Here is a 21,807-nt window from a genome sequence, read left to right on the forward strand (position 1 = left end):
CCTGCTAGACTATCATTCAGATTAGATGGAGGGATAAAAGCCTTCTCACATCAGCACCAGTTAAAGGAGGCAGTTAAAGGAGGTCCTAAAAGACCTCCTATAGACAAGAACAACAAACTTTCCATATATCAGAGCAAACAGAAAAATGTTGAATAATTGCACTGTAATACCTTAAATCCATAGTATAAATAAATGTCAGTGGCTTAAATTCACTGATTATAAGGCACAGAGTAGGATGATGGATCAGAAAACACAACCCAACCATATGCTGCTTGCAAGAATCCATGCTGGCCCACAAGACAAACACAGAGTTAAACTGAAAGCATGGAGAAGTATCATATGGTTTAATGGACCGCACAAAAAGCCAGGAGCAGCCATTCTCACCTCTGACACAATATGCTTCAAAATAAATAAGTAATAAAATATATGCAAAGTGATTACATAAAAATCAGAGAATCCATCAACCAAGAAGATTTAACAATTATTATCATTTATGCACCCAATGGGAGCCCACCCAAATACATCAAACTCTTACTGAAAGAACTACAGAAATACGTCAATAGTAACACAGTAAGGGTAGGAGACTTTAACACCCCACTCTCACACTTAGATCATGTAAGCAGAGAATCAACAAAGAAAGAAGAGAATTAATCAAAGAAATGGATAGACTAGACCTCTTAGACATTTTCAGAGTTCTTCTTGGCACATTCTCAAAGACAGACCACATGTTAGTCCACAAAGAGAGTATCAACAAATTCAAGAGTACTGAAGTCATCCCAAGCATCATCTCAGACCACAGTGGAGTAAAGCTAACACTGAACCATCAACAGAAAATTACTAAAAGTCACAGAATTTGGAAAAATCAACAACATACTGCTTAATAATTACTGGGTGAAAGAGACACTCAAGCAAGAAATTCAAGTGTTCCCAGAAACAAATGAAAATGAAGACACAAGCTATTGAGCTTGCTATAGCAAGAAAGTATAACCTATTCTGGTATTCTCTCCTTGGAGACATGCCATTATATAGTCCTAAACATTATTTAAAAAAAAAAAAAAAAGACAAGCTATCAAAATATTTGGCAAACAGCTAAAGTAGTACTTAGAGGGAAACTCATAGCCATACAAGCACACATTAGAGAACAGGAAAAAGCACAAGTAAACAACCTTATGGCATGCCTTAAAAGACTTTGAGGAACTGGAACAAATGAACCCTAAAGCAACCAGAAGGACTGAAATCACTAAAATTAGAGTGGAAATAACATACAAATAAGAGAACCATTTAAAAGATCAATGAAGCCAAGTGTTGGTTCTTTGAAAAATTAAACAAAATTGACAAAACCTTAGACAGAGTCACTAAAAAAAAAAGGGGGCAGAGGAGATTCAAATAAATAGAATTATAAACAATAGATGAAATATCACAACAGACACTACAGAAATCCAAAAAAAAAAAAAAAATCATGCAGAGCTTCTACAAACAACTATATGGCACCAAGCTAGATAATCTGGAAGAAATGAAAAAAATTCCTAGAAACATGTACCCTTTCAAAACTGAACCAGGAAGAACTGCAAAACCTAAATGGACCAATCACGGAAAAAGAAACTGAAACAGTTCTTAAGAATAGCTTAGGTCACCTGCATATTGGATGTCAGGTGCAGGCAAAAACTAGTTGGGTCGTGGGCCCCCTGGAATATACCTAAAATAGACCTAATAGCTTTTTCCAAAACAGAGGCCCCAAATCTTCCTCTGGAACATTCTTGCCTTGAGGTTCATGATTCGTCAACAATTTGTTCCACTTTCTACCTTAAATCTTTTTCAGCCACTAGTTTCCACCAGGATACTCACTGGACTTCCCAGGGCAGATCACCCTATTTCCTAAAGAATAGGAAAGCTATCAGGGGAGAGTATGGGGTAGGGAGTTCTGATGGTGGGAATTGTGTGGAATTGTAACTCTCTTACCAGTGATCTCCTCTGTGTTCCATTTTATTAATAGAAACTTAAGGGGAAAAAAAGAATCTCCCTAACAACAAAATGCCAGGACAACATGGCTTTACAAATGAATAATAAAAAAGCTTCAGGAGACAGTTAATACCTATATTTTAACTTTTTCCTAATTTTTATTTATAAAAAGGTAACACTGACAAAAACCATAGGATAAGAGAAGTAGAACTCCACACAGTTCCTACTCCACATCCCGTCCCTTCCCCTGATAGCTTTCCTATTCTTTATCCCTCTGGGAGTATGGACCCAGGATCATTATGGGTGCAGAAGGTAGAAGGTCTGGCTTCTTTAATTGCTTCCCCGCTGAACATGGGTTTTGACAGGTCAATCCATACTTCCAGCCTGTCTCTCTCTTTCCCTAGTGGGACAGGGACCTGGGGAGGTGGGACTCCAGGACACATTGGTGGGGTCATTTACCCAGGGAAGTCCAGTTGGCATCATGTTAGCATCTGGAACCTGGTGTCTGAAAAAAGAGTTAACATATAAAACCAAACAAATTTTGACTAATCATGAACCTAAAGGCTGGAATAGTTCAGATGAAAGAGTTGAGGGAAGTCCATTTTGTAAATAGTTGACAGTCCTATTTTAGTTATATTCCAATGATCCCGTGATTATACTAGGTTTTTTTCTTTTCCTTTCCTTTCATAGGATTCTCTAATTCCATTTCATATAGTTCACTTCCTAACAAAGCCCCAAAACCTAGATATAGGCCTGGTCCCATGACATATGGCATATGTTCACATGTATCCATAAATTAGGGCAAAATATATACCTGATAGCAAAAGTGCAGAACAGCCAGAAGTGAGTCAGTATATGCAGCAAGCAAGTAGAAAGACATAAAAGGAGACCATAAAGTTCCTAAGGAAATAGTGTCTACTTAGATACCTTCCTGATGTACTTACTATTATTCTTCCTTCACTCACTCCAAAGCTAACCTTATCAAAGTAAGGACTGCAAAAGCTGAATAAGGGCAAGAGACTGCATACTTTAAGGATGACTCTTCAGTCACTATCAGTGCACCCCATCAGCTAGGGCCCTTGTCAGGGAGTCCTGTGATTCCCCAATAGATATAATGGGCCTAGACCTTGAACAGATCCTTCTCTCCATTGTTACTGATAATCTCTATCAGGAACAACACAATAGGTCCTTCTGTGGGCCCCCATAGGACTTGCCCTCAACTTGGATTAAAAATGGTAGAGAATGTTCCATCCTCCAAAGGGAGGATGGACAATATACTCTATCCTCCACCTGAGGAAGATGTGTTCTGAAACTGTGGCAGCTTGGAACATTGCTACTCATGACCACATAATGTGAGCTATGGTCTACAGGGATACAGAGGTCACATGGGCTTCTAAGCTGAATATGGGCCCCAGATCAGATCAAATCAATGGAGTTTACAGCCAACAATATTTATACATCTTGCCCACACTTGGTATCTACTATCTTCCCTGATCCAGCTTTCTGGTCCTTTTTATAGCCATAACAACATCTCCCCAGACAATAACTTGGATCCACCTGCATATCAGATGTCAGGCTGAGGAAAAAAATAACTATTCTTTTAAAGCTATTCCAAAAGAACAAAGAAACAGGAACACTCCCTTCCACTTTCTATGAAGCCAGCATCACCCTGATATCAAAAGCAGATAGGGACACAACAAAATAGGAAAACTGTACATCAATATCTCTTGAACATAGGGTGATATAATACTGAATAAGATTCTAGCCAACTAGATACAGCAGTATATCGAAAAGATTGTTCATCATGACCAAGTGGGATTTATCCCAGGAATGTAAAGCTGGTTCATTATAGGTAAGTCAGTCAATTTTCATTCACCACATCAATAAAAGCAAAGCCAAAAACCACATGATTATCTCAATAGATGCAGAGAAAGCCTTTGACAAAATCCAACACCCATTCATGCTCCTAACACTACAAAATATGAATAGTTGGGAAATGTCTCAAGATAGTGGAGTTCAAATACAGCAAACCTACAGTGAACATCAAACTCAATGGACAAAAGTTGAAAGCATCCCCCATCTGATTGGGGACCAGACAGGGCTGTATATTATTAGCATTATTACCATTATTCTTAAACATAATATTGGAAGTTCTTGCCATAGCAATCAGACTCACTTCTGTAACTGCTTCCCTGCTGAACATGGGTGTAAGAAGGTGGATCCATACTCCCAGCCTGTCTCTCTCCCTAGTGGGGCAGGGTTCTGGGGAAGCAAGGCTCCAGGACACATTGGTGGGGTCATTTCTCTAGGTAATTCTGGTTGGCATCATGGTAGTATCTGGAACCTGGTGGCTGAAAAGAGAGTTAACATATAAATCCAAACAACTTGTTAACTAGACATGAAGCTAAAGGCTGGAATAGTGCAGATGAAGAGTTTGGGAGGGCTCTCCATTTTGTAGATAGCTAGTAGGCATATTTTATATTCCAAAGGGCCTGTGGCTATACTAGTTTTTCCCCTTGAGCCTGAACTCTGATATGTAGGTGGATCCAAGTTTTTGTCTGCAGAGATGATGTCATTGCTGGAAAAAGGACCAGAAAGCTGGATCAGGGAAGAGAGTAGCTCCCAAATATGGGAAAGGTGTATAAATATTGTTGACTGTAAACCCCATCAATTTGATGTGACCTTGGGCCCAGTTCAGAAGAGGAGCCTATGTGATCTCTCCTATAATTTTAATAATGAAAAAAAATCCAAAGATGAAAAATAAAAAGTAGAATCAAGTGGAAATTCTAAAACTGAAAAATAATAATAGCTGAAATACGTATGTTATTATTTATTCTGAAAGCATATTAGAAACAGCAGGGGTTCCCTTTTCCCTTGCATGTTCACATTTTGGGTTCCAGGCTCATTTTCTCTGGTCATGCAGTAGGTTAGGTGGAGGAGGCAGACTAGTGTTTCTCTCAGAAACAATAAAAACTGTAATCTTAAAAAAAGAAAGAAAGAAACAGCAGAGGATATGGAAAGTATACTAGACAATGGCTAATAGAATATATATTTTTCTAATAACAGAAAAATAAAGTGAGTAAACAATTTCTTTTAAAAATACACAAAATATATAGTTTATTTAAATTTTAATATGATAGAGAAGTACAGAGAGAGAGAGCTGTGCTCTGCTCTGGAATATGTTGATGCTGGGGATTGAATCTGGGATTTAGAAGTCATGGGTAAGAACATCTTTTTAAAAATTTTTTTTAATTTATTTTTTATTGGGGAATTAATGTTTTACATTCAACAGTAAATACAATAGTTTGTATATGCATAACATTCCCCAGTTTCCCATTTAACAATACAACCCCCACTATGTCATTTATCATCCTTCATGGATCTGTATTCTCCCCACCCACCCACTCCCACCCCAGAGTCTTTTACTTTGGTGCGATATGCCAATACCATTTCAGGTTCTACTTGTGTTTTTGCTTCTGATCTTGTTTTTCAACTTATGCCTGAGAGTGAGATCATCCCATATTCATCCTTCTGTTTCTGACTTATTTCACATAACATGAATTTTTCAAGGTCCATCCAAGATCAGCTGAAAATGGTGAAGTCACAATTTTTTATAGCTGAGTAGTATTCCATTGTGTATATATACCACAACTTGCTCAGCCACTCATCTGTTGTTGGACACCTGGGTTGCTTCCAGGTTTTGGCTATTACAAATTGTGCTGCCAAGAACATATGTGTACACAGATCTTTTTGGATGGATGTGTTGGATTCCTTAGGATATATCCCCAGGAGAGGAATTGCAGGGTCATAGGGTAGGTCCATTTCTAGCCTTCGGAGAGTTCTCCAGACTGTTCTCCACAGAGGTTGGACCAACTGACATTCCCAGCAGCAGTGTAGGAGGGTTCCTTTGACCCCACACCCTCTCCAGCATTTGCTGCTGTTACCTTTTCTGATGTATGACATTCTCACAGCAGTGAAGTGATATCTCATTGTTGTCTTTATTTGCATTTCTCTGACAATCAGAGACTTGGAGCATTTTTTCATGTGTTTCTCGGCCTTTTGGATCTCTTCTGTGGTGAATATTCTGTCCATGTCCTCCCCCCATTTTTGGATGGGGTTATTTGTTGTCTTGTTGTTGAGTCTGGCAAGCTCTTTATATATGTTGGTTATTAAACTCTTATCTGATGTATGGCATGTAAAGATCTTCTCCCATTCTGTGAGGGGTCTCTTGGTTTGGGTAGTGGTTTCTTTTGCTGTGAAGAAGCTTTTTAATTTGATGTAGTCCCATAGGTTTATACTTGCCTTAGTCTTCTTTGTAATTAGATTTGTTTCATTGAAAATGTCTTTAAAATTTATGCAGGTGCCCAACAACAGATGAATGGCTGAGAAAGCTGTGGTATATATACACAATGGAATACTATGCAGCTATCAAGAACAATGAACTCACCTTCTCTGACCCAGCTTGGACAGAGCTAGAAGGAATTATGTTAAGTGGACTAAGTCAGAAAGTTAAAGATGAGTATGGGATGATCCCACTCATCAACAGAAGCTGACTTAGAAGATCTGAAAGGGAAACTAAAAGCAGGACCTGATCAAATTGTAAGTAGGGCACCAAAGTAAAAACCCAGTGGTGAGGGGTAGACATGTAGCTTCCTGGGCCAGTGGGGGGTGGGAATGGGTGGGAGGGATGGGTCACGGTCCTTTGGTGATGGGAATGGTGTTTATGTACACTCCTAGCAAAATGTAGACATATAAATCAGTAGTTAATTAATATGAGAGGGGGAAATTAATTGTATGTCTCAAAGGTTCTCAAAAGACAAACTGAATCTTTTTAATAGATAGGCTACGTGTTTGATATGCGGACTCTCTCAAAAGCCTAGACCAAGTAGATCAGAAGCTTCCAATAGCACAGCTATATACAAGATACTGGGTACTGTACAGCAAACCATAACAAAGGGACTTTTCAAAGTTCACCCAATTAACAAATAATGTGATGAATATTAACTATTGATTGTCTTTTTGAACCCTAAGACAGCAGGAACCTCACATCTTCACTATAGAGCCCCTACTTCCCCCAGTCCTGGCACCCTTGGATAGGGCTCACTTTCCCGTATGCTTCTCCCAATCCATACCAAATAATATTGCATCCGCCGATCACAACCTAACCAAAGCAACGATTGCCATCTCAACATGCTTCACCTCAGTGTGTATCCAGAGACTTCACGTGTGGAATGACAACCCTTCAGCTTCATTACTCGGGTGAGACCTTTCCTTTTATAGTACACTCTAATTTCATCTCAGGTAGTTCACTTTCTAACAAAGTCCCATAACCTAGACATACACCAGTTTCTGTGAGAGAGAGCGTATGTGCACACGTATCCATAAACTACTGCAAAATATATACCTGAAAGCAGGATTACACTAGAGTTTGCAGTGAGTATCTCCCTAACACTTCCTCTCCACTATTCCAATCTTGGGATCCATGATTGCTCAACAAATTGTTTGGCTTTGTATGTTAACTCTCTTTTCAATCACCAGGTTCCAGATGCCACCAGGATGCTGGCTAGGCTTCCCTGGATTGAAGACCCCACCAATGTGTCCTGGAGCTCAGCTTCCCCAGAGACACACCTTACTAGGGAAAGAGAGAGGCAGACTGGGAGTATGGACCGACCAGTCAACGCCCATGGTCAGCGGGGAAGCAATTACAGAAGCCAGACCCTCTACCTTCTGCAACCCTCAACGACCCTGGGTCCATGCTCCCAGAGGGCTAGAGAATGGGAAGGCTATCATGGGAGAGGGTGGGTTATGGGGATTGGGTGGTGGGAATTGTGTGGAGTTGTACCCCTCCTACCTTATGCTTTTGTTCACTAATCCTTTCTTAAATTAAAAATTTAAATAAAAAAAAATTTATGCAGAAAAGAGTTCTGCCAATATTTTCCTCTAAGGATCTGATAGTTTCTGGTCTAACATCCAAGTCCTTGATCCATTTGGAATTTACTTTTGTATTTGGTGAAATACAGTGATTCAGTTTCATTCTTCTTCATGTTTCAACCCATTGTTTCCAACACCATTTGTTGAAGAGACTCTGCTTTCCCCATGTAATAGTCTGGGCCCCTTTGTCAAAGATTAGATGTCCATAGGTGTGGGGCCTCATTTCTGGGCTCTCAATTCTATTCCACTGGTCAGTGTGTCTATTCATGTTCCAGTACCAAGCAATTTTGATGACAATGGCCCTATAATACAGTTTGAAATCTGGGAGTGTAATGCCTCAGGTTCTGTTCTTTTTTCTCAAGATTGTTTTGGCAATTCTAGGTCTTTTCTGGTTCCAGATAAACATTTGTAGCATTTGTTCTATTCTCCTAAAAATGTGCTTGGGATCTTGATGGGGATAGTATTAAATTTGTAGGTGGCTCTGGGTAATATATTCATTTTGATGATGTTAATTCTTCCAACCCATGAACATGGAATATCTTTCCACTTCTTTGTGTCTTTTTCAATTTCTTTGAGTAGTGACTCATAATGTTCAGTATACAAGTCTTTCACTTCTTTGATTAGATTTACTCCTAGATATTTTATTGTTTATGTTGCTATAGTAAAAGGAATTGATTTCTGGATTTCAATTTCTTCTAACTTAAGTGTTTGCATAGAGGAATGCCACTGAATTTTGAATGTTTATTTTATAGCCTGACACATTACTGTATTGCCTGATGATTTCCAAAAGCTTCTCGCTGGATTCCTTAGGTTTTTCCATGTATACTATCATGTCATATGCAAATAAGGAGTGTTTGACTTCTTCTCTTCCAATCTGCATCCATTTAATTCCTTGCTCCTGCCTGATTGCTATGGCAAGAACTTCCAACACTATGTTGAATAGTAATGGTGATAGTGGGCAGCCCTGTCTAGTACCTGATCTGAGTGGAAATGCTTCCAGTTTTTCACCATTGAGTATGATGTTGGCTGTAGGTTTGGTATATATAGACTCCATTATCTTCAGGAATTTTCCATCTATTCCCATTTTTTGTAGTGTTTTGATCATAAAGGGATGCTGGATTTTGTCAAAGGCTTTCTCTGCATATATTGATATGACCATGTGGTTTTTGCTCTTGCTTTTGTTGATGTGGTGGATCACATTGATTGATTTACATATATTAAATCAACCTCGCATGCCTGGGATAAACCCCACTTGGTCATGATGAATAATCTTTTTGATATACTGCTGTATCCAGTTGGCTAGAATTTTGTTCAATATTTTTGCATCTATGTTCATTAGAGATATTGGTCTGTAGTTTTCTTTTTTGGTTGTGTCCCTGTCTGCTTTTGGTATCAGAGTGATGGTGACTTCATAGAAGCTGTCAGGGAGTATTCCAGTGTCTTCAATTTTCTGGAAGCCTTTTAAAAGTAGCGGTATTAGTTCTTCTCTGAAGGTTTTGTAGAATTCATTTGTAAAATCATCTGGTCCAGGACTTTTATTTTTGGGGAGATTTTTGACAACTGTTTCAATTTCATTAGCTGTGATGGGCCTGCTCATGTTATCCACTTCCTCTTTACTTAGTTTTGGAAGTTGGTAGGTATCAAGGAAATTGTCCATTTCTTCCAGGTTCTCTAGGTGGCATATAGTTGTTTATAGAAGCCTCGCATGATATGTTGAATTTCTGAGGTGCCTGTTGTAATATCTCCTCTTTCATTTACTATCTGATTTATTTGGGTCTTCTCCCTTTTTTGTTTTGTGAGTCTGGCTAGAGGTTTGTTGATTTTGTTTACTCTTTCGAAGAACCAACATTTACTTTCGTTGATCTTTTGTATGGTTTTCTTATTCTCAATGTTATTTATTTCTGCCCTAACTTTAGTGATTTCTGTCCTTCTGGTTGCTTTAGGGATCCTTAGTTCTTCTTGTTTTAGGTCTTTAACATGTGCAATCAGGCTGCTTATTTGTGCTTTTTCTTGTTACCTAATGTGTGCTTGTATAGCTATGAACTTCCCTCTTAGGACTGCTTTAGCTGTGTCCCAAATATTTTGATAGCTTGTGTCTTCCTTTTCATTGAACTCTCGAAACATTTTGATTTCTTCCTTGATTTCCTCTTTGACCCAGAAGTTGTTAAGAAGTGTACTGTTGAGCTTCCACATTTTGGGACTGTTACTAATCTTTTGTTGATTATTAAGTGTTAGTTTAATTTCACTGTGGTCTGAGAAGATGCTTGGGATAATTTCAATGCTCTTGAATTGGCTGATGCTGTCTTTGTGGCCTAATATATGGTCTATCCTTGAGAATGACCCATGTGGATTTGAGTAAAATGTGTATTCCAGTTTCTTGGGATAAATGACTCTGAAAATGTCTAATAGTTCTAGTTTATCTATCTCTTCATTTAGCTCTCTTATGTCTTTATTGATTTTCTGCCTGGATGATCTGTCAAGTTGAGAGAGTGGGGTGTTGAAGTCCCCTACTATGATTGTGTTACTGTTAATAAATTGCTGTAGCTCTTTAGTAGAAGTTTGATGTATTTAGATGGCTTCTCATTGGGTGCATAGATGTTAATAGTTGTTAAGTACTCTTGATTGACTGATCCTCTGAGTAGTAAGTAGTGTCCATTCCTATCTTTTTTAATCTTATCTATTTTAAAGTCTATCATGTCAGATATGAGAATAGCTGTTCCTGCCCTTTTTTGTGGGCCATTGGCTTGTATGATTGTTTTCCATCCTTTCATTTTAAGTCTGTGTCTTTTCATTTTAAGTCTGTTTGTCTTGTTGAGTTAGGTGGGTTTCCTGTAGACAGCATATTGTTGGGTTGTTTTTTCTGATCCATCTTCCTACTCTGTGTCTTTTAATAGGTGAATTCAGGCCATTGACATTTATTGATATCAAAGATTGAAGATATTTTAACGCCATTCTTTTAGAGTTTTAGAGTGTTTTGATATATGTCCTATTTGTGGTGGTCTGATTGTTTATAGGAAACCTTTCAGAACTTCTTTCAGGGCAGGCTTGGTGATAGCTGATTCCTTCAACTGTTGCTTGTCTGAAAAGGTTTTCATGCGTCCATCTAGTCTGAATGAAAGTCTAGCAGGATATAGTATTCTTGGTTGAAAGCCTTTCTCATTGAGCATTTGATAGATATCTTGCCATTCTCTTCTGGCCTGTAGTGTTTGTATGGAGAAGTCTGCTGCTAATCTTATGGGTTTTCCTTTGTAGGTGACTCTGTTTTTCTCTTGCAGCCTTCAGGATCCTTTCTTTACCCTTTTTCCTTTCCATTCTAAGTATATGTCTTGGTGTCTTTATGTCTGGCTTTAGGCCAGGGTCTTTAGGTCTGGGTTTAGGCCAGGGTCCAGCTCGGACAGCCAGCGGTGACCTGTGGCAGCTCAGCTCCAGGATACAGGAATCCGCCTGCACGACACACACACCAGGTGATGCCCAGGTTGAGCACCAGCTCACCTTGCATCAGGGTTGGGGTGCAGAACCCAGTGTCCAGCCACAGGGGAAGCTTCGTGGTTGGGGAGGAAGCCCAGCGGCTGCCTCTGTCTCCCCTTCCCTCTCAGTCTTCTCTGTCCTATGGTGAACATTCTCAGAAGGGCACGTGGCAATCCGGAATAAGAGGCCAGCTGGGCCTCTTTTTCAAGGTCCTCACTGAGAGGCAGGCCTGGGGAGCCCTACTGAGAGGGGAGGTTAGGGGGGAAGGGAGAGGAGGATGGGGGGGCATGTCACGCTGTGGGCGGGGACTTGCTCCTCCTCTGCCCCACTAGCCTTCTGAGCAGGGCTGGCTGTGTGGTGTCTGATTGGCTGCCTGGAACTGCCTGCACCCTCCTGATTGGCTGCTACCTCAAGGGCTGCTGGGAATACACACTCTGAAGACACTGCACAGATGGAGAGGCCTAGAAGGGGTGGCTGTGTCCATCGTCCTCCCTCCTCAGATGGGGCCAGAGTTGGTTTCTGAGCACAGCCCCCAGAGTGCACGCTGTGCTTGGAGGGTGTCCAGTGCTTCTAGGAGCAGCCTGGGCTTCAGCTCCCTGCCTGGCTGCAGCTTGGTGTGTGGTCTATGGGGACATCTGAGCAGGTGAGCAGCTGGGTTCAGGGAGCTTGGGCGGGGTGGAGGGTGGAGATGAGTGTGGGGGAGAGGAAAGTGTGGGAGGGGGTGCGGACAAGGGGACTGGGGTCCAGTAAGGGGAGTGTGGCCTCATGGGGCAGGGGCTCTGGAGGATATTGAAAGGTGAGAGCTGGAAAGGGGGGCAGGTGAGCCAAAGTGCAGGTGCGGGCAGAGTGGGGGCTCAGGGTCTCGCAGGGGAGTGTGGGGAGCAGGGCGGGTGAGCTGGGGCAACAGCAGGAAGGAGCAGCTGTTGCAGACTGTGAATAGGAGTCTGTAAGCTTCTCATGTTAGGCTCACAGTCTAATGTTTATTGACCTTTTATCAGAATGGAGATCCGAGAATACTATGGCGTGTGAGTGACTGTTAGAAGAGGGACAATATGAAGCGTTTTAGTGCATTTCCTCGTGTGAAGGAAGATGTTGTGTTATTAATGTGCTGTGATGATTGACCCCTCTGTATAGTAATCAGCATATAGAGCGAGGAGATTGCTGTGAGTACTGTATTTACTCCTGTGAGAAAAATAGTGCGATTGGATCCAGAGAATGCTGTTACTATCAGGATTGACTCACCTGCAAGACGGATAGTTGGTGGGAGGTCTGAATTAGCTAAATCTTTCGGTAGTGCTCCAATTTCTGTGAGTGGGAATGTAGTTTTTAAGCACCTGGTGGAATTCTAGGGTAGCTGTGAATTTTCCCGTCGTTTGTATTTGCCAATGAAGATAATACAGAAGAAGTTAAACCATAGGAAGTTCTTAGGATGGTGGCTCCTATATGGCTCAGGGACTCTGGGTTAATAAGGCCAAATGCCCTACAGAGGAGTAAGCAGTTAAGGATTTTGCAGAGCTGTGTACAAATGTAATGTAATCCTCACTAAGGTCTCACCCAATTTTTAATAGAATAGAACAAAAGCTACAAATGTTTATTTGGAGCCAGAAAACACTTGGGTTCACCAAAACAATCTTGAGAAAAAAGAACAAGGCTGTAGGCATCAATTTCTCAGATCTCAAACCATTATAGTGACATTATAATTATTGCTGCCTGGTCTGGGACAAAAATAGACACACTGACCAGTGGATTTTAATTGAGAACCTAGGACTAAGTTCCCACATCTATGGACCTTTAATTTTGGACAAGAGAACCCAAACTAAACAATGGAGAAAGGAGACTGTCTTCAACAAATAGTGTTAGAAAAATCAGGTTGAAATGTGTAGAACAATGAAACTGAGCTACTACATTTTACCACATACAAAAGTAAATTCCAAATGGATCAACAAATGGATGTTAGACTAGAAACTACCAAGTACTTAGAGGGAAATATTGGCAAGACTCTCTTCCTTCTAAATTATATTCAGTGACACAATTAAAATTACAAGGAAGACAAAAACATAAATGAATAACTGTATCAAATTGAAAAGATTATCCACAGAAAAAGAAACTACCACCTAAACCGAGATTCCTTACAAAACAGGAGATCTCTTAAAAAAGTAAGATAATCCATATAATAACCAAAGTGTTGTGTAAAATAATTTAAAATAGAGAAAAAAAAGAGATATTTTCTTTAAAAAATTTTTATATTTATTTTCCCTTTTGTTGCCTTTGTTGTTTTTCATTGTTGTTGTAGTTATTATTGTTGTTGTTGATGTCATCATTGTTAGATAGGACAGAGAGAAGTGGAGAGAGCAGGGGAAGACAGAGAAGGGGAGAGAAAGACAGACACCTGCAGACCTGCTTCATGGCTTGAGAAGCGACTCCCCTGCAGGTTGTGAGCCAGGGACTTGAACTGGGATCCTTATGCAGGTCCTTGTGCTTTTCACCACTTGTGCTTAATCGGCTTCACTACTGCTTGACTCTCGAGATACTTTCTTTTACAAATTTTGGGAGTGAACAAAAGCCAGAACCACTAACTTTTATGTGATATTACATAGGCAAGCATAGCCTCATCACATATCTTTAACATGATACATCTAAGAAATTTATGTGCCATATACTACCCATATATGTAGATAGAATACATCACACTACAGACTAGAGTCATACTGTGCTTTATAGAAAACAAAAATCAGGCATCTGAATTTATCTTTATATGATTGGCACTTTTCTTCTCTTGAGTTCATATACTCTTGGTGCCAAACTGACAGAATCATTATTTTCTAGGATGTCTAATATGAATTGATTATTCTATATAATTTTTTAGAAAAATAGGAAGAATTCAAGTAAAATAATCTTCCTTAATTTTTTAAAATTATCTTTATGTATTTATTGGATAGAGACAGCCAGAAATCTAGAGGGTACGGAGAGATAGAGAGGGAGAGTGACAGAGACACCTGCAACACTGCTTCACCACTTGCAATGTTTTCCCCCTGCGGGTGGGGACTGGGGTCCATGCACATTGTAATATGTGCGCTCAACCAGGTGCTCCAGGTGAAAGATAATATAAAATCATAAAAGAGAACATAAAAGATCTGTAGTAATAAAGCATGAAATGAAAAGTATAGAATGGAAATTATAGGTTGACTTTGGATTACATGTTTTATCTTATTCTTTGTATTCTGGTTCTGATTTTCTTTCTGTTTCTCATCATTTTCCACTTTTTCATTAGTAATTCATTCTATTAATCAATTTTACTGGCCTTTTGGCTTACTACTTGATTAAACGTTTTAATTTCAGGAGTTAATTTTGGTCTGCATTTTCATATATTTTACTTTTGACATTTTCTACCCACATAAAATATGAGACATTCTCAGTAACAAAATGCAGCTTAACTACGCTGTATACACATACGCTGTATGCTATTTATAGCATATATTATTTAACCCAAAGTGTAATATTCTGGTTTTTGCAGTTTACAGTTGACCTATTAATAAATAAACATGGAATGTATTTACATGGATAGACATTTGACATCTAGTATTTTTCTTTTCTCTAAATAAAAATTCCATCTAATAGTATGTCAGTTGGCATAGATTTATTCTAGTACAGCCCTGCTTCCAGTACATTTTCTCATATTTAATCAATAAGAAATGTGTGTTCTCAGGGGAACTAGCAGTAGTGTCCCAGGTTAAGTGCATAGTGCGAAGTGCAAGGATCCATGTTTGAGCCCCTGGCTCCCTATCTGTGGGGACGGGGGGGTTGCTTTGCAAGCAGTGAAGCAGGCCTGAAGGTGTCTTTCTGTCCCTCTCTCTGTTTTCCCATGAATTACTCTCTGTCCTACCCAACAACAGCAATAATAACGGCAACAACAACAATGAAAAATGGGGGAAAATGGCCGCCAGAAGCAGTGGATTCATATTGCAGGCACCAAGTCCCAGCAATACCTTGGAGGCAAAAAATATGGATGTGCCATAGCACTTACCATTTGGTGCCAGTACTCAAACAATGCAGGCACCCTACCCAGTGAGATATTTCTCCTATCCTAACTTTTTCTTTCTTTATTTTTACTTGGGGGTTAATGGTTTAGAGTCAATAGTAAAATACAGAATTTTGTACATGTGTAACATTTCTCAGTTTTTCACATAATTTAAACCCCTCTAGGTCCTCCTCTGCCATCATGTTTCAGGACCTAGATTTTCTTAGTGTTTTCCCTTCTGTTATTTTTCAGCTTCCGTTTATGAGTGGGATTATCCCATATTCATCCTTCTCCTTCTGGCTTATCTCACTTAACATGATTCCTTCAAACTCAGTCTACAATGAGGTGAAGAAGGTGAATTCACCAGTTTTAATAACTCAGTGGTATTCCAGTATTTATATCACCACAACTTAGCCACTCATCTATTGTTGAGTACCTGAGATGCTTCCAGGTTTTGGCTATTGTACTTTGGGCTGCTGTGAACATAGGTATACACAAATCTTTTTGGAGGGATGTGTTTGGTTCCCTAGGATATATCCCCAGGAGAGGAACTGCAAGGTCATAGAGTAGGCCCACTTCTAGCCTTGTGAGAGTTCTCCAGACTGCTCTCCACAGAGGTTGGACTAATTACATTCCCACCAGCAGTGCAGGAGGGTTCCTTCATCCCCACAATTTCTCCAGCATTTGTTGTTGCTACCCTTTCTGATGTGTTTCATTCTCACAGGAGTGAAGTGGTATATCATTGTTTTCGTTATGTGCATTTCTCTGACAATCAACAACATGGAACATTCATTCCTATGTCTGATAGCCTTTTGGATCCTTTCTTTGGTGAACATTCTGTCCAAATACTCTCCCCATTTTTGAGTGGGATCAATAAATTTTATTTTTTTAATGATATTAGTGACTGAATATTGACTTAAACATTATTAGATAACAGGTTATGACTCCACACCTTTTCCACCATCAGAGTTCTGTGTCCCCATTCCATTCATTGGAAACTGCATTAGTTCTCCTAAGGTCACAGATATGGGTAGACTATTATTTCTATTTCTATATATTAGCCCCTTTTTCCCTGTGGTCCTGCCTTCTCGTCCTATGTCACATCTATACCTGTTACTACTTCTGAATGTCCTTCCTTTTTTTCTTTTTTCATTCTCCAAGTCTTCATGAAATTGGAGTTCAGAGCCCTCTGGTCATCTTCTCCTAATATTTCTCCCCCTCTGGGAGTATGGACTAAAATTCTTTTTGGGATACAGAATGTCTGAATTTCTATCTTTTCCTAGTGGGGTACGTCCCTGGAGAGGTGAGGTTTCAGGACATGTTGCTAAGGTTGTGTGCCCAGGTAAATTAGGATGGAATCATAGTACCATCTGCAATGTGGCTAAAAGGTGGTCAATATAAAGCAAGGCAAAATGTTTAGTAAACAAGAACCAAAAGGCATAAATAGAGTAGATGATTATAGGGAATCTCAGGGTGGAAAGAAGCTAGGAAATATATTTTAGGAATGTTCATAGGGGTCCATGACTTTAGTAAACTCTGCTTGAGTCTGGGAAAATGGTGTTGGAGTTGAGAATAGGACTAGAAAGTGGGATTAGGACTGATGTAGCTCCTAAACTTGAGGAAAGTATATAAATACAGTTAACTATATACTCCACCAACCTGACCCAAGGAATGCATATATATCACAAAACACTGTGGAACCTGTTTGAGCTGACAGTCCATGGTCACAGCAGGGAACATTCTAGGCTGCATTCATTTCAAGACCAGTCTGCCTTGAGTGGCAAAGTAGGCCAACCCAGGACCCAGCCTGCCTTCAGAGAGTGGCAAAGTCTCCACCATTGCTGCTTCCTAGTAGGGGCAAAGTCCTGAAGAGGCCCACAACAGCATGGGCGGGGGGGGGGGGGGGGGGCTGGACTGAAAGTGGATGGAGCTGGAGGCAGACAGGTCCCAAGAGCCAGGGACTGACTGACAGATCTGGATACCTGGATCCACCCACTCTGTAGCAGCTGCAGCAGCCCCAGCAGCAACCCTGGCATCCATAGGCAAAGGGTCCCATGGGAGTACCCTCTGAGGAGGAGGTGCCAGTGGCCAGTGGGCAGGCTACCATCACTGGTCTCCCTGTGCCTCCACTGCAAAGGCTTGTATCAAGGCTGCAACCCACTAAACCCTGGGCAGCTCAGGGTGCCCAGGGCATGGGGGGTGGAAGGTGGGTTGGTGGTTGCTGGGCCTGTCAAACAGCCTTTCAGTGAGGATGGATGGAGAGGGGTCTGCCTGCCCCTGGCCCCCAGCCCTGGTCTCCCAGATCTCAGCTCCGCCCATGGCCAGGCCCTGCCCCTTGCCCCAGGACCCTGCCTGCCTGCACTACTACCTCTGGCACTGGCCACTGGCCTCTCCAGTGGGTCCAGGTCGATCTTTGCCAGGGCCACCAGCCATGGGAACAACTGGATGTGCAGAGTCCCTGTTGCCTAGCAACCGCACTAGCACTCTGTGATGCCCCCAGGATTCTGAACATAGACTAATAGTCACTGGGCAGCTCAACTGCCTTTCCTGTGGGGCGGCAAACGCCATGATCCTAGGGCCCAGGCACAGATGGACGAAAGTACAGGAGGAAAGTGCTGACTGACCTCAGGGCTGGCAGCTGAGCCAGGGAAGAGGAGGTGCACCCAGGATCCTGGGAGCCCAGGGCCAGAGCTGCCTGCCTGCCTGGCTTCCTGCTGTCCTCCTGCTGTCAAGGTGGGTTTCCAGCCCCTCTCCACTCCTTTCTATTCCAGGGGCCCTGCTCGCCAGCTCCAGTCCTCATGACAATGCAGATGTGACAGCCACCCTCCCTCCCCCCATGACCCCAGCTCACAAGCTTCTGCTCACCCCACCCACACCCCCAAACCCACCCCAGGATCAGCCCCACAGCCCTCCTAAGCCAACCTGGCCACCTACATGTACAGAGCTGATTTTCATCATTCAAGGAGATGTCTCCTTCTCTATTTAGTTTGGTTGACTGCTGGATGGGTGGGTGGGTGGATTGATGAGTAGAGGCAGAGAGCAGTGTAGAGGAACTTCAGTCAGCTAGTATCACAACATGTGCTTGCTGGTCAAGCCTCCCAGTTGCAGGTGGTTGGGTTTTGGGATGGAGGTGCAGTGAAGGGCCAGGTTTGGGCTGCTGAGACAGGACCTTGGGAGTCTGCTGGAGCCAGTGCTTCCTAGCCTGACCAATGGACCTTCCTTGGGTCCTGGGTGTGGACCCAGGAACAAATGAGCCAGCAAGCCTGTGTTGAGGAAACAGCAGAGGGGTGACCTGAGCAGATCCAGGGTGTGTGTTTGGGGCTGACGGATGGGCAGGCAAAGAAAAGGGGACCTGAGCTCTTGCCCCAAAAGGCAGCAGCCTTAAGGATCCCTCAGTCTGAGGAGTCAAGGATGGATCCATCCCTCCAGCCCGGCCAGGGTGACACTCCTGTTCCTGATTACTATGTGATCAACCATTTTTTCATTTCCCTACCCATCCTGGTCTACAGGGAGGGACAGGAGGTATGCCATGACAACTGCTCTGTGTGAATGTGCTATTTATATATATATATATATATATATATTTACTACTGTATATAATTCTAATTTACAGAAAGAATTAGAGAGGGAAGGGGGAGATAGGGAGGAAGAGAGACAGAGACACCTGCAGCCCAGCTTCACCACTTGTAAAGCTATCCCTCTTCAGGTGGGGACCAGGAGCTTGAACCCAGGTCCTCGTGCCCGCCACTGCCACCCACGGGATCCAGTGGATGGGTGGTGTCCCTGAACCTTATCAACTGTGAGAGCCCTCTGTTTTGCCCCAGGGATTCTATGGCCAGGTACACTGTCAGTTGGAAGCCCAGCTGTCCATCCTCTGGGGGGGGGGCAGTGCCAAGGGCCCAGGCACAGATGAATGGAAGGACCTCAGGACAGCGCTGACCGACCTTAGGGCTGGCAGCCGAGCAAGGGAAGGAGGAGGTGCTCCCAGGAGCCTGTGGCCAGAGCTGCCTGCCTATCTGCCTGCCTGCCTGCCTGCCTCTGTCATTGTGGGTTTCCCAGCTCCTCTACATCCTTCTCCTCTCCACTCCTCTCTACTCTCTTCTAGGTGCCCTGCTCACTAGCTCCAGCCCTAGTGAAAGTTCTCCCATGACAACCACCCTCCCCCTATACCCCCAGCTCACAGGTACCTACTCCCCCCATTTTTTGCCTCCAGGGTTATTGCTGGGGCTCAGTGCCTGCAACATGAGTCCGCTGTTCCTGCAGGCCATTTTTCCCTCTTTTGTTGCCCTTCTTGTTGTAGCTTTGTTGTGGTCATTATTGTTATTGTTGATGTCATTTGTTGTTGGGGAGGACAGAGAGAAATGGAGAGAGGAGGGGAAGAGAGAGGGGGAGAGAAAGACAGACACCTGCAGGCCTGCTGATTCACAGCCTGTGAAGCAACTCCCCAGCAGGTGGGGAGCCAAGGGCTTGAAAGGGATCCTTGTGCTGTTCCTTATAATTTGTGCCACATGTGCTTAACCTGCTGCGCTACTGCCCCACCCCCCAGTGCTGATTTTCTGCATCATTCAAGTAGATGTCTCCTTCTCTAATTAGCTTGGTTTACTGCTAGATGGATGGGTGGGTGGGTGGGTGGAATGGTTGGGTAGAGGCAGAGAGCAATGCGGAGGAACTTGAGACAGCTGGCTTCACAGCCCTTGACTACAGGTCAAGCCTACCCAATGCCCGTGGTTTTGGGGAGGGGGGGGCTAGAGGTGTGGTGAAGGGCCATGCCTGGGCTGCTAAGACTTGACCATTGGAGTCTGATGGAGCAAGTGTCCCCCAACCTGGCCAAAGGAGCTTCCTTGGGTCCTGGCTGTGCACCCATGAATGAAGGAGCCAGCAAGCTGGCGGTGAGCATGTGGCATAAGAGTGACCAGATCTGATCCACTGTGTGTGTTTGGGGATGGATGAGCAGGCAAAGAAGGGGCACCTGAGCTCTTTTCCTGTATTTGGGAGCTACCAGTGCTCTGATCCAGCTTTCCAGTCCTATTCCCAACTCTGACATCATCTTCCTAGACAAGACTTTCAGGCACCTGCAGGCTAGCTGTCAGGCTTAGGCAAAAACTAGTAATGTCATCCACCCTTGGACTATACCTAAAATAGACTCCCTAGCTTCTTCCAACATAAGCATCTCAAATCTGATCTGCTGCATTCTTACATTTTGGTTCCTTATTACTAAACAGTTTGTCTGCTTTATATCTTAATATTTTTTAGCCACCAAGTTGCAGATGTTATCATGAGTCCCTCCTGACTTCCCAGGGCAGAGTACCTCACCACCTCTCCATAGCCCTACCCCACTAGGGAAAGATAGGAACAGGCTGGGTGTATGGATCAGTCTTTGACTATGCCCTGCACAGATGCAACCACAGAAGTCAGACCTCCAACCTTCTGCACCTCATAAGCATTTCTGGTGCATACTCCCAGAGGGATAGCTTCTAATGGAGGGGACGTGGTGTGGAACTCTGGTGGTGGGAATTGAATGGAATTGCACCTCCTCTTATCCAGGTGGCTTGAGATGACAAGAACAGAAAGTTGAAACAAAAATATTTCCCCCAGTGTCCTGGGAGGGCACAGTGAACAGAGCATTGGACTCTCAAGTATGAATGAGTCCTGGGTCAATCCCTGGCATCTCCTGTGCCACAGTGATGCTTGGTTCTCTCTTTCATTTTCTCACTCTCTCGAGAATAAATATTTACAAAATTATTCCCAGGGGCGGGGGTGTAGCACATCAGGTTAAGCACACATAGTGCAAAGTGCAAGGACATGTGCAAGGATCCCGGTTTGAACCCCCAGTTCCCCACCTGTGGGGGGAGGCACTTCACACACAGTGAAGCAGGTCTGCAGGTGTCTGTCTTTCTCTCCCCCTGTCTACCCCTCCTCTCTCGATATCTCTTTGTCCTATCCAACAACAATAATAACAACAACAACAATGGAAAAAGATATCCTCCAAGGGCAGTGGATTCATATTGTAGGCACTGAACCCCAGCGATTACCCTAGAAGCAAAAAAACCAAACCAAAACAAAACAAAACAAACAAACAAAAAAAACAGTGTTAGTGTAGTAATCTATAGATTAAAGCATATCCAATTATTATTAATGCAAATGTTTGGAGAACAGAACAGAATTTTGTTGCATTTTAGACTTACCCCTACCCCCTCACACACTTCCACCTGCCCCCCCCCCCAGGTTGCAGATGCCCTCCCAGTCCCCTCCCAGCTCCAGGTGCTTCCCTATCCTCACATGCCCTGTCATCACACTCATCCTCTTCACCTGCCCATCAGGGGCCAACTGCCCCATCACATGCTCTATCACCTGCCCATTAGTCAACCACATTACATGGTGGCCCCTCACATGCTCATATGACTCTATGCCCGATGTGTGCTGTGAACAGG

General features: G+C 42.7%; 1 non-coding gene and 1 pseudogene across 1 annotated transcript; both read left to right on the top strand.

Annotated features, from left to right (window-relative positions):
* Positions 1-895: 895 nt before the first annotated feature.
* LOC132538861 (small nucleolar RNA SNORA28) lies at positions 896-1,040 on the top strand. The gene has a single exon (XR_009550171.1). It is a non-coding gene; the product is annotated as a small nucleolar RNA SNORA28 (small nucleolar RNA).
* A 19,102-nt stretch (positions 1,041-20,142) lies between these two features.
* LOC132538660 (contactin-1-like) overlaps positions 20,143-21,807 on the top strand; it is a 37,416-nt pseudogene continuing 35,751 nt past the window's right edge.

Source organism: Erinaceus europaeus, chromosome 5 (assembly GCF_950295315.1).
Source record: "Erinaceus europaeus chromosome 5, mEriEur2.1, whole genome shotgun sequence".
In the NCBI taxonomy this organism is placed as follows: Eukaryota; Metazoa; Chordata; class Mammalia; order Eulipotyphla; family Erinaceidae; genus Erinaceus; species Erinaceus europaeus.